Here is a 13794-nt window from a genome sequence, read left to right as displayed (position 1 = left end):
TCTTCTAGACTAAACATGCATAAAAGAATAGCAAAGTCTAGGGTGGTTTGATCCAGTGGGAGCCTCATGGAGTAGCGGCAGAGCTACTGGATCATTCTCCAAGTGGGAGATTATTGTTTAGTGGGGAGCCTAATTAGTCCCCAAGTGGGAGATTGTTACATTGTGGTGATTTTGATCAAGAAAGTACTGTTACATACTTCATAAATAAATTTTTTTGGGCCCTATTTTATCAGGATTTTGGGTCGACATGTAATTATTAATTATAACCCTAAAATGGTAAAAATAATTGTATAAAAGAGCTTAGGGTTAGGGATTATTTTATAGTTGTGATGTGAAATTGGTTCTTATGATGGTATTGAGCTGTAAGGGATTACAAATAGTAATCAGGTTATAATCATTAGATCACAATAATATCAAACTTGCTATTTGGTGGATGTAACCTAGGGATTGGGTGAACCACATAGAATCTTGGTGTCTTGTGTTCTTTTGTGTGTGATCTATTATTTTCTATTATTGGTTATATCTACATGTAATTTCTATTTATATTCATGGTTTAATCCTAACAATAGAACATGTAAAGCAACAATAGAGTCTAGAGTGTACTCACCCATGCCTAGGCTCATCACTTTTAGTTTTTGTTTACACTCTATAAAGGATGGTGTCAGCTCATGAGAAGAGCCATTATTTGGGACCAATGTTTTTGCAATAGATAATGTATTGATAGACATTGAGTTGTCACCGAGGATAACTATCTTAGTACCATTGAAAGGGAGCTTGATGCACTAATGGTACGTAGAAGGTAGTGCTTGCATGTCATGAATCCATGGTCATCCTAACAACAAATTGTATGCAACTGGTATGTCTAGGACTTGGAAAATGACACCTTAATTGGACCAACTCTAATTGGAAGCACAACTAGACCTTTAGAAGGTCTTTCGACCTCATCATAGGCTTTTATAGTGATCTTGAGCCTAGGGTCAATGGAAAATTTAGACATGCCTAACTGTTGGACCACATTGAATGAGATAATATTTAACCCTACACCATTTTCTATTAGGACTCAGTGAATGTGAGTATGGAAGATTTGGACTTCAACATGGAGAGTAAGGTTGTGGGGATGATTGAGAGCTCTATCATCTTCTTCAAAAAAGGTGAGGTAGTGAGGAGAAGAGATATGATTCACCATAGCTTGGAATCATTTTGCATAAATATCCATTGGAATATTGGTATAATGTAAAGCTTTCACAAGGATGTCCTTGTGCAAAGGGGATAATTCTATCAAATCAAAGATGAAAATTTGAGCTGGGCTACATTATAGTTGGCTAACAAGGTTGTAATTGGAGATTATTGAGGTAGTTTCTTGTCTAGATGATGACACATTTTTAGGATCATAAGAAACTTTTAGAATGAGCTTAGATTGCCCCCTAGTGACAACATTAAGTGGTTCACTCTATGAAGAGGAAGATTCGACCACTTGAAGTACCACCTTAGGTCTAGCATCATTATGGTGTTGGGGAGCATTTCACATTTTGAGGAAAACTTTGGGTCTTTCATCCTCAACATCATAGTTGGGTTGATTATCAAAGTTTGAATTCATCATGCAAAGATATTCAATAGGCTCAATAATGTCTATAATGTTATTTGTGTTGCATAATAGGCATAGTTGATCTTGGCATCATGATTCTTCTTAGGAGCCTTGGAAGTTTCATCTTTCTCATATTCAGGCAAGGGTTGCTTGAAAGCTTTATGGTCATAATTTTTAACAAGATCATCTACGATAACTATACCAACCTCTATGTGATCTTGGATAATGACTTTGAATTTAAAACAATGTTCAATGTTATGAACTTTGCTTCTGTGGTGGTTGCAAAGATGATCCTCTTTTCACCAATTAGGTTTGATGGGTGGATCATTGGGGTAGGAGTTGTCCAAAAGCATGACTAGTTTGTTAGCAATTAGAGTCTTCAAGACTACATTTTAAGGTTCAACCATCGATGTATAAACATGTTGTTTCTTAGTAAACTTGGTGTTCTTGTCATATGTTTGTGGTTTCAAACCTTCTTGTTGTTTTGTAGCATAGGTGGCATCAGAAAGATTAAACATAGGTTCCTTGGTTTTAGGAGCATCCACTACTCCATCATTGATGCCATACTTGTTCTTGTTCTAAGGTTTGTTCTTGTCTTTTCCATTTTCATTGTCATTTTTCTCTTTGTTCACAACTATGTCACCTTTTTAATAGGAACATCTTCAATGCAATATGCACTCTCAACTATTGTATTGAAGGATGTGAATAACTATTTTATTAAGTCAAAGTATAGCTCTAGTACAAGTGTGTTGACAAAGATTTCAATTTTCTTAGATTTAGGAACTTGTTGAGGTTACCTAGAGTTTAGGGATCTCCATCTCTAAAGGTATGTTGCAAAAAGTTCTCCCTATTTTTGTTTTATTTGGCACAAGTCCAACATAGTTATAGGATGTTGAATGTTATAAGAGTATTATTGGATAAATCATTATGCAAGTTCATCAAATGTTTCAAAATGGGGAGTCAATTTTGTGAACCACTCCATAGCTTACCCTCTTAGACTTCTAGGAAAAAACACATAAGATAGGAGTTTTCATGCATGAAATCCATGCTAATAGCATTGAAATGCTTCACATGATCGTGAGGGTCAACATTTACATTGTATTTTTCATACTTAGGAACCTCTATATCCTTAGGAAATGGAGGCATGTGTAAACTCCTATCAAATGGAAGAGCACATATGGATTCAACAAATGAAGTTTTAGGTGGCTCTTTGGAAGTTTTTAGTTGTGCAAGTTGTTTCCTTAATTCTTGCATTTCTTCTCTCAAGATTTCAACCTTGGTGGGCTCTTATTTTTTGATTATTCATTTCACATCAAAATCTTGGGGGAGTTTCCATCCTTTTCTTGTCATATACTAGAAGTATTGGTCCCCATTTCGCTCTAAGAATTCAGCATTGGTTTTTGAGCAAGCTCGTCTTGTTGAAATTTCTTACATCTTAACTAGTGATCTCATCATCACTTTCATGATGTGATTGTGATTGTCTGGGTGGCGATGGGCATGGTCCTATGTGGACTCTAGGAGTCCTTCTAGGTATATGATTTTCATTATTACCATTTATGGGAATGTATTCAAAAGGATTTCCATAGTAGTCTCTTCTAGTTTCCTCATTGTGTCTATGGGGGTTAGGCTCTACTTGTTGATCAATGCTTTCTTTGGCATAGAAGGCTTCCCGAAGTCTTTCTTTTTTATGTGCTTGCTCTTCTAAGTAGCATTTGATTTCATTAGGATACATGTTGATCAAAGTGTTTTCACCCATGGGTGCATCAAAGGGTGTTCCAGATGGGTTCTGAAAACTATAAAGAAGATTGTATTAGACATTGATTGTCTATGTTTGACTAGAGTTGAGATCTTCCACACAAGGCTATCCACAAGGGTGTCTAGGTGGAGCCTCTAACTATGTGGAAATGAAAGGGGAATGACTACCATTACCAACTTGGAACCTAGTCGTTACCAAAATGTAAGGGTGTGTCTTAGCTTAATAAGATGAGAGAAGTGTTTTAGATTTTAAGCTCATATAATTACTATTAATCACTTGTCAAAAAAAAAAGGTGGCTTGTCAAAAGTGTTTAAGAATTTACAACACTAGTGACTCGAGTTGATAAAACAAGAAATAAGCTTAGTAATAAATAGCTAGTATAGAATACTAACTAGATTTCAACAAGTGATCATCAATGAAATTTTGAGACTTACATCTAATGGACTAAAACCATCTTTTCAATCTTTTCAACTTGAGACAACACCTAATATACCAATTTGTGACTAGGACTAGGAAGGATTGAAGCGATGACAACCTAGATTAGATAAAGTGGAAATCATATTCTATTTTAATAGAAAAATGACCCAGGAAATATTCTTCCATACCCAAGGTGACAATAGGATAGCAAATTAAATTGTATGATATAGTTTGTAATACTAGGGCAACACCTTTCTCTTGGTTGATTGTTTAAGGCGAGATGACAAAGTTTAGTATAGCAAGGCAATTTAACTTATAATAGAAGGGTGACACAATTTTTGAAAAAAAGTGTCATGTGATATTTCTCCAAAGAATGTCAATAAAGTGCCAATTTTGTGTAAAAAGGACAATTTTAACTCCAAATTGTTGTGTTTTAGTTTGACAGTTAGATAGTTTTCAGACCAGACAGTTTCAGATTTCATTTCATGTTGAATAACATTAAGGTTTGCAAATAGGAGGGGGTTTTAGCATGTCTCAAAAAATTGAACAAATGTCAAAAAACTTATCAATACACATTTGTGATATCAGAACAAACTTCCTATGAATTTTATCAAGATGTTTGATTTTTAAGAATGTTTATATAGGTCAACACATTCAAAAAAATTAGCCAAGAAATCTACCTTAGAGTCATGATTCATTACTCAAAAACTTGGCCCACGCTAAGTGCTCCTTTACCTCACACCAAGTGGTTGCCCACAAGAGATATTTGCTTTGCCATGGAAGTGTCATAAACACAATCAAGGGAACACACATGGTGAGTATAAAATCTTGGGGTGATCCGGGTAATCCACTAGGATCAATCCTTGCACCAAGAAGTTGAGTGGCAAAATAAGCCACTAAATTAGAGTGTTTAGAAAGGGATTCCTTTCATAATGTTCCTCTTGCACCCAATTATGGGACACCCCACCTTGTGGTGGGTGATAGACCTGACGGCCACAAGATCACCTTAAGCATTCTTGCTTAGCATTTTCCTCATGGTCCCAATCGCACAAATAATCACACTAAGTGAAGACAAACAATATGTCTACCAAGGATTTGAATCCCTTATAGCCTTGAGTTTATAGTAGGTTGGAATAGCCAAGTTCACTTGTCCCCACTTGGGTCATCATCCCTCTTGGTTTCCCAAGAACAATCCCTCTAAAAGATTCTAACTACCACAGATTGAATCCACTTTTAAGAGTCAAGATTTCTGATTCATCGCAAGGGTGAAGAGCATACACTCCTATCTTGATCATTTTCCCCAAACATGCCAAGAAGATCCAATTATCCCCTTGCTTTCAAAATCCAAAGGCAAGTCAATATTTCCAATTCACCAGAAGGGTGAAGATCATACTCTCCTATCGCCAAAGAACCTCAATCACAAGTGTAATATGTCTACAAAATGAAACAACTAGTAGTATTGTCACAGATGGAATAAAAGGATTAAAAAAAAAAGTTTGGTTTTTATTCTTTGGGTAGCCTTGCAAACAATCATTAGCAACCCTTTCAGATTTGAACCTTTGACATGTGTTTCTTTTAGGTGATTATGCAAGAATCTCAAGGAAACAACCTACAAACACAAACACTAGCCCCACAAGTTAGTCTAAAAATAGCATGAAATCTACAAATAGGCTACTATCAAACAACCAAAGACTTATAAAATCCAACAAACAACAATTAACAACCAAGAAACTAAGCAAAAAACTCAATCAGCAAGGAAATTCCAACCAAGTGATAGTTTATGCTAGAAGTCTATTGTATGACACTTTACAATATATAAGTGCAACATAATTTCCTTATTCGATATTTCTTTCCAAGCCAAGTGACATAACTTTCTATACTAGAGTGATATAGCATAGTATCATTGTGTGATACTTTTATCGTAAAAGTGTCACACTACAATACTAATAAACATTGCATGATACTAGAAAAATATCGCCTCAAATCAGCAACTATAAAAATAAAAAATAAAAATTTGTGGACAGAATGTAGAAAATGTGAAAATATAGCAAAATGGAGAGAAAAAATAAGATGTTCTACCCCATGGTGGGTGCCAAAAATGTACACTCAATTTGTGTCACACTCTAAACCTTCTATCCAAGTGATTCTATGAATTTGGAATGCTTGGATGCTAGCTTAGAGCTCCCTATCCATGGAGTGCAAGAGAGTATGATTCAAATATGAAGGCTCTCAACTGAGCCTTAGAGATACACTTCTTTCTAGTAAACCATGCAATGGGAGATTCCAAAGATGAGATGAAAGAATGTAAATGTCCACAAGGAGTTCCTCAAGGATGCAATGCAAATGTATATTAAACTATATGAATATGCAATGTGTAGCTATGTTAAACAAGATGAGAGTATTACAAGACCCAAGCTAATTACTAAGTGATTGATGAGATAATGAGATGAGAAGTAGAAGTTCTTCACGAAGCTTTTCAAACATTTGAACAAGAAACTTGCAACATAACAATACTCAAGAGTGTGGATACTTTGAAAAGGGTTTGTTCTTTCTTTTAAAGTTGTATTGATGGTATAGATCAAGGTCAAAATGATGGATGACCAAGGGTGATTTTAAAATAGGAGTGATCCATGTGCACACACAAGTCAACCAATAAAATAGAAGTTGACTTCTCATATAAGACAAAAGTCACAAAGTCTTTTTCTTTTAATTTGTAAAATAGAAAAGGGAGTTTATATGTGCACTTTAAGTGGGTCAAAAGAATGGGGGCTTTTATTTAATTAAAAGGGGACATGTTCTTTTAATCATATAATGAACGTAGGATAGCATAGTCAAAATATAGGTTATAATCAAATTAATTAATTTTTAGCAATCTAGTCTAGGCAAATGAAGAGTTAATTTAGCCAAAATGCTGAGAAGGGTGCCAATAGTCTACGTGACCATTTTTAGGTGATTATAATTTCCACTTAGAGATGAAAACATTTTATTTGCCTCTTAGAGAGATGACAATCACCCTTGAGAACATATAAATGATACTCTAGATCTCATTCCATGGCCCGCCCCAGATTGAGTACAATACACAACCATGACTTGGTACATTGGCATTGAGGGCCATCTTCCAAGATGGGATCATCATAGGAAGGGCTATTGCCTAGGAGGATTTGGCATAGGTATATGAGCCTACACATAGATTAGTAGTGGTGCTTAGTGCTTTCCTTGGATGCTAGCTGATGCTTGCCAGGGGTTAGCATGGATTGGAGTGTGGATGGGGTTGGATGCTACAAAGGATATTAGGGCACCCAACACATTTTGGTTGTGGTTAGTATATGCTAACCTATATGTTCCATGAGATGCATGAGATTGTCTACAGAGAGACAAAGAGCATGGAAAAATGCGTATATGTTTTGTAGGTGTGGGTATGGAAGCACCTACCCATCATGAGACTAATATGTGAGGACAAGCAATAACCTCAAGAGCCATATATCTATCAATATAGATGATAGATGACCAATACTACTTTGGGTAAGACTGGGTAGTGGTGAGCATAGTTAGATGATCTAATAGCAATGGTATGGTGGCTTTGGTGAGAGATAGAGGCATGAGATGATTCCTGAGCATAGCTTAGATATATATGTACCTCTTGGTCATTGATTGGTTGATTGATCTATGTGATTGAGTGATTTACCCTAACATGCATGCTGAGGCAGGATGGGTGCCCACAAGATATATTATAGGAGTACTACACATTGAGAAGGTGAAGGAGTGGTTAGTGAGATTAGATCTTGGGACATCGATGATTGATGCTAATGGGATTACACTAACCCACTAGGACTATATGCCAATGGTAGTAGATGTAAGGGTGACTCCTAAGTATAGGGAGTATTTTATTATTCACCCCTTTCCACACTTTACAAATCTAGTTGGGATGATAGTACCAGTGTGATGGAATATTCAAATGGGAAGAATGCTTATGAGAGGGTGGGGGAGGGGGGTGAATTAGAAGTATTACACTTTATCCATTAAAATTTTTAACTGAAAGTAAATTGCATGCATGTAAACATATGAAACAAACATGAAGTAAACACATGCATCAACAACACATAACACTAGATTTTGGTAACCTAGAAACCCTCCATTAATAAGAATGTAAAACTAGGGTGGCGATGATACCCACAAAATCACTGCAGCAATAATTGTTTTGACCACTTTTGATGGTCTGCCCTGTGAAAGGCCTTCCCTATTAAAGGCTTTACACTATATCAATAGTGACCTAGTTAAAGGATTTACAAACACTTTTCATTAAGTGTCACCTTGTTAAAGGATTTACAACCTAGCTGTTAAGCTAACCTATCAACATAGGATTTCATTTCTAATACAATTGCTAGAGAGTATTAGGTATAATAAACTTGATAGCTTACAATTCTTGATTGCTGAATTTAGGCACTTGATCTACTCTCTCTGATCTTGACTCTCTGAGATCTGATATCTATTCGTATCTCTTGCTTTGTTTTGATCAATAGAATATCTAATTGCTGTTCTCTTCCTCTAAGTCTTTTCACTCTTCACTCTGAATTTCAATATAGTTTCCCCATACACTTCTTTTTCTTATCATCTACACAATGAGATTTTGTCTTCCTTAAAAAGACTTTTGCAGACTTAAGGTTAGGTATGGATCTATGATCCATATTGAATCTTTATTTCTCGATCATTCGTTGCACTTTTATTATTGGTTGCATGCCTTCTCCATTTTTCTTATTAGTTGCATGTAGATTGCATAGGAAGTACAAAAGATTTGATCTTATCACTTAGATCTTTTGAGATTCATCATATGTCAGCCATAAAAATGGTTTACATCTGAGTTTGTGCCTTCTCAAACTCATATGTGTATTCTGTGTTACTCGAAACTTTCTAATACATGATGCTCAACACAAATAAGAAAACTAGCTCACTCAGCTCCTGTACTGATTCTATCCTGCTCGGCATCATCTGTGACTCGACACCTATATATTACTTAGAACTTGTATCATGCTTGGCACCTAAAGTCACTTGGCACTTGATCTTCACTTGGCACCTGAAGATCACTTGACACTTGTGGCTCGGCATACATAGTGTACTTGGCTTCAATGTAGAAAGTAGTTAAGTGTGTTGGCACCCAAATGTCAAAACCATTCTGAGATTAAAAATCTCCCCCTTTGACATGAGTGTCAAAAACACTTAACTAAGCACTATTTATCTAACCTTAAAATTCTTATAACTCCCCCTAAGCTGACTGTAACCAAAATTTTGATATATCTGATACTCTTTAGTTGTGCCCTATTTCTATACTCTATACCTGTGTTATACAATGTATCTCCCCCTTTTTGACACAAATGTCAAAGGGTACTATGGGTTAAGACCATATTTTGCCAAAAATACACTATTTACGCCCATAATCATCTTGAGAGCTGCATCCCAATTATGCAAAACAATTTCCAATAACTTGTGCTAGATGGCAGTCTCTGCAACAAGGTGAACAAGTCCATCTAAAGTAGAAAGATTAGGATCTTTCTTGAGAATAGTTTCAAAATAGGCCTATTCTTTATGGAGCACTTCCGAATGTGGGGTAATGGAACATTGGAGCTACATCAGTTTTGCCTTGATGGTGGCCTCTTCTGTTGTCAACACAGCTACTTCCTTCTAGCCGTGAAGTGTTTGATTAAAGTGCTTCTCACTTTGAGCTGGATCTTTTGGTAGCTACATGCTTGAAATCTTTAGATTCCTCTCCAGGCTCATTATTCTTTTTCTTTTCTCCTATGTGAAAAATGAAAAGTCACATAGCTTTTTGTACAATGAGAATCTATTCTCAAGTACTTTTTTCACTTTGTCAATCATCTTTTCCAATTCAGCCTAGGAAAGTGCAATTTCACTAGATATTTTCTCATTTAATTTCCCTTGGAATTTCCTTTCAGACCATTCCATAAGTTTTACATTAGTTTCTTGGTCTTCATTTGTCACCTGGTCAACAATATCTAACAATTTTTCCATTATCTGCTTTGTCTCGTCTGGTGACTATAAGTTGAAGGCATCCATAAAGATGTCCTTAATCTCATGTAATAATTTCTTTTGTTTATACTCCTTGAGTATCTCTTGTCTCTTTCTTCTATTCAATGCTTCTTGCACCTTAGTGATTTGATCAATGCTTTTTTTTTTGAGTCATAACTAGGTATGACTATCTCCTCATCTAATTCAAGGTCTCCATAGCGAAGCACCCTTGCAGCTTTTGTAGTACTTGATCCTGGTGTTGACATTTGCAATTGCATTACATCATTTCTTGGCTATTTCAGAGGAGTCCCCAAGGCAGGCAAATTTATCAATGTTGGTATTGCCTCCTTCTCTTTAGGGGTTTTCTCTGCTTCCTTCTTCTCCTATCTGCTACCTTGTTCAATTATAAAAATACGAGGAGGTGCACCTTGTGTTTGTGCTATAGGATCAGATGAAATAGTCTGTCCTATTTGTTCTATATCTTTGTCTCCTTATGCACTCGGCTTCTACACTATGGTGTCAACTATTCTTGATGTAACATTTGTTTGCATTTTAAGTTGACCACTAGTAGCTATAGAGATGATGGAAGGTGGTTCTTGTGGATTCACCTTATCTCTAACTGTGTCAGCTACTACCTTTTGTAATTCATCCACACTGACCAATACTAGATTTGTAAATAATTTTTCTTGTTGTGTGGATTAATCAAGAATCTTTTTGAGATCCTCTATAGTTAAAGGATTGATATTTTGAGCAGAAGTGTCAAGAACATCCTTTATAGTTATAGTGTCTATAGGTGTGATGGTTACATGAGGAGGGCTAGGAGGTGGCAATTGTGTGTCTTGCACACTTTGGTCTTGTTGCTACTCTTGCTCAACTATTGCCATTTCATCTTTTTTTTGTGTCTCCTCCTCCTCACCTTTTTCTTTCTCCTCTTCATCTTTCTTTTCTTCTTCCTTCTTCTCTTCTTCTCCTTTTTTCCAACCTTTTCTTCTACCTTCTCTTTTTCACTAGGCTCTGCCTTATCTTCTTGTTTAGTATTTTTCCCTCAAGGGGATCTTCTTCTCAATCCTTGACAGTAGTCAAACCATATATCAACTTCCATATTTTTGTGGACTTATTGACAACATCTTCAATCTTTTTTTTTTAGGATGCTAAAGGCTCTATGCTTTGGTATGAACTTGCCACTATGTTTCTTATTAGCCTTTGTTATCTGACCCCTTGCTAGGTCAGGCATCACTTGTACTAAGGTAGATTATCTTATCTCCTTTTCCATTTTTAGATAATAATGCCATTTATTTTCAATTATCTCATATAATTCCCTAGGCATGGTATTGTCTAGCTCTAGAGGTGTATACTTAAATTCAGCCATCATGGCAAATACTGATTCCTCTATTTTGTTTCACTCTTCTCTACTTAGCTTGTTGAAATCAATACTTTTCAAATCAGCAAAATTTGCATTCTTAATATTTTCACAAATTTTATCTGTGGCTGATTTGGAAGGATGACTTACCACTCTGAATTGGCTGATATCTTCTGACTCTATTCTCTCCTCCTCATCAAAATCTGGTTGTGCTACGTATTTTCTTCTTTTCTTCTACACTTCACCAGTCTATTCAATGGCCTTCTTCTTCTCTTTGATTTTTTCCTTGGCCTTTTGTGAAGATGCCATTGTGGTTGCCTTTGTGACTAGTATTTGTGGCTTGGCTTGAGTTGGCTTAGAAACTTTCTTTGCTTTAGGTTGGGCTAGAGGCTATACTATTGCCTTTCTTTTCCTTGGCTCGACTTGGGTTGGTGCTTCCTCGACTTCTTCTTCCTCGAAACCTTCCTCCTTATCTTCACCTAGACCTTGAGTCAATTTCATTGGGCCTTGCCCTTGTTTATCCTCATCATCATCATCAACATCATCTTTTTATTCTTCTACTGCTGCCTCAATTCCTTCACCAAATTTCTTCTTTATTTTCTTTACCAATTTATCTTTCTTCTTCATTATAGAGGTAGTCTTCAACTCTATTTCAACTTTGGTTTTAACAATATCATATGTGTCAAAATGCTTGGCAGACTTGTCTATTTCTTTTGCAAGCAATGTAGTGATTGCTACTGATGCTTCATCCACATCTAGTTCATAACCCAATGGCCTTAGCCATCTCACCCTTGGAACTGCTACTTGGATATAGGTGAAATCAATATCAACTAAGAAGCATATGTCATTGATATGTTTTTCCACTAAGGAAACTGGTATTCTTACCATTTGCTTCATGGATTTCTTGAAATCCTCAAAATAGCTTATCATATGGGCTTCAAAGTTGTCACCCATCTGATCAATGAACTCATTAATTTGTGTAATTGTAATTTTTTTAGGATTCCAATTCACCTTTCCCATAGAAGGAAACTCTTCCATAACATAAAAGAATATACACATAAGAACTTAACCAAATTTGCATTGAGCATCTTTTGATCTCCTTATTGCTCCTAAGTTTTCATTTATTTGCTGCAAAAAAAGTTTTGATAGATCATATGTGTGATCTTTCTTTACCAGTTTGTAGGCTACATCAACAACTATGCATGGCACAGTGTTCAATCTACTAGATTCATAGAATTTGTGGGATATTATTCTCACAACCAAATTTAGAAGAGGATAAGTGACAGTATCAATAGTCTTGCCCCTCTTATTCCATTTTGCACCTATATTCTTTTCAATGATCTCTTTGGAATCATTGTGTAGGGTCTTAGTCTGATCTAGGGTTGGGAAACCTGTAACCCAATGCACTATCCTTTTTATAATATTTACTAGACCTTTTTCTATCCAAAAAAATCCATTGTGAATTTTTCTTAAAATAATCTGTATCCATTCAGTTTTGAATCCTATAGGGTAAACTAGGGCATTGGTCAAACCCTTTCTCTCAACTATCTAGAATTCGTCCTTCACAATCTTGTTCTCACATAGTTTGTCATAGGCTTGGAATATTTCAAGATCACCTATGGAGCCAATTTTTCATTTATAACACTTCCTTACATCCTGCACAATGACTACTTTGGATGGGATAATGGATAATGCACCATCAGGGTCATTTTTGTAGGCAACTTATGGAATTGGCCCAAATTTGGGTTGTTTAACCTCGTTACTGACCAGCTGAACCTCATGACCTTATTTTCCCTTGGGGTTCTTAGAACTAGAAGCCATTATACTGATCTAGGGTTTTAAAAGATTAAGACTTTAACACTACATAGCTTGACACTTGATAAATACCTTTGATTGAAAAAATTTATGTTGAATCACTGTTGAAATTTGTGCAAATGGCTTTGATGTAGTTCTTTGATCTCTCCTGCGCTCTTCTCATCTTTGCTCTATGTTTGAATGGCGAGAAAGGATAAAAAGTTGACCTTATACCCTTCAAAACATAGCATTAAATGGTTAGTGCATGTACAACTGTAAACTCAACACTTGTAGGTTTTAACATGACTCGGCTTCAATTGACATTTCTTAACTCAACATCAACCATCAACTCGGACACTATTAGCAACTCAACATGCATTGGAGCTTTACTTGTCATCTAAGGATTACTCGACAGTATTTGCAAGAACTTCAAATTTTGACTTGGCATCTTTTCTTATGCTGATCTCTTCTTTGCAATGCTTCTTTGTCTTGGGACTGATGTATAATATAACTTTGTATATCAGTCCTGGAGTGTGATCATTCATGCTTAGTTTGATGGAGTGTGATCACTTGACCCATTGGGTGAATTGATCCCTTCAATTGATGTGTTGCACTCATTTTTCTTCTTCCATGTCTTATTCATCTCTCCTCTGATGTGTTCAACGCCTGCCTTTGCCTTCCCTTTGTTGAACTTAGAACTTGGTGCATTGGACCTTGTTGGGAAATTCCTACTGATATGACCTATCTTCAAGCAACTAAAACATGTGGTTTGACTCAGCCATCTACTGTAGTTTCCTCTAAAATGTGTCCTTATGCAATTTTTAGGAACATGTCCATATTCCTGACAGTAATGATAGCTAT

The sequence above is a fragment of the Cupressus sempervirens genome, chromosome 5 (genome assembly GCF_028749045.1).
Source record: "Cupressus sempervirens isolate cs-2001-9-10 chromosome 5, ASM2874904v1, whole genome shotgun sequence".
Taxonomy (NCBI): domain Eukaryota; kingdom Viridiplantae; phylum Streptophyta; class Pinopsida; order Cupressales; family Cupressaceae; genus Cupressus; species Cupressus sempervirens.
This window is presented reverse-complemented; position numbering follows the sequence as displayed.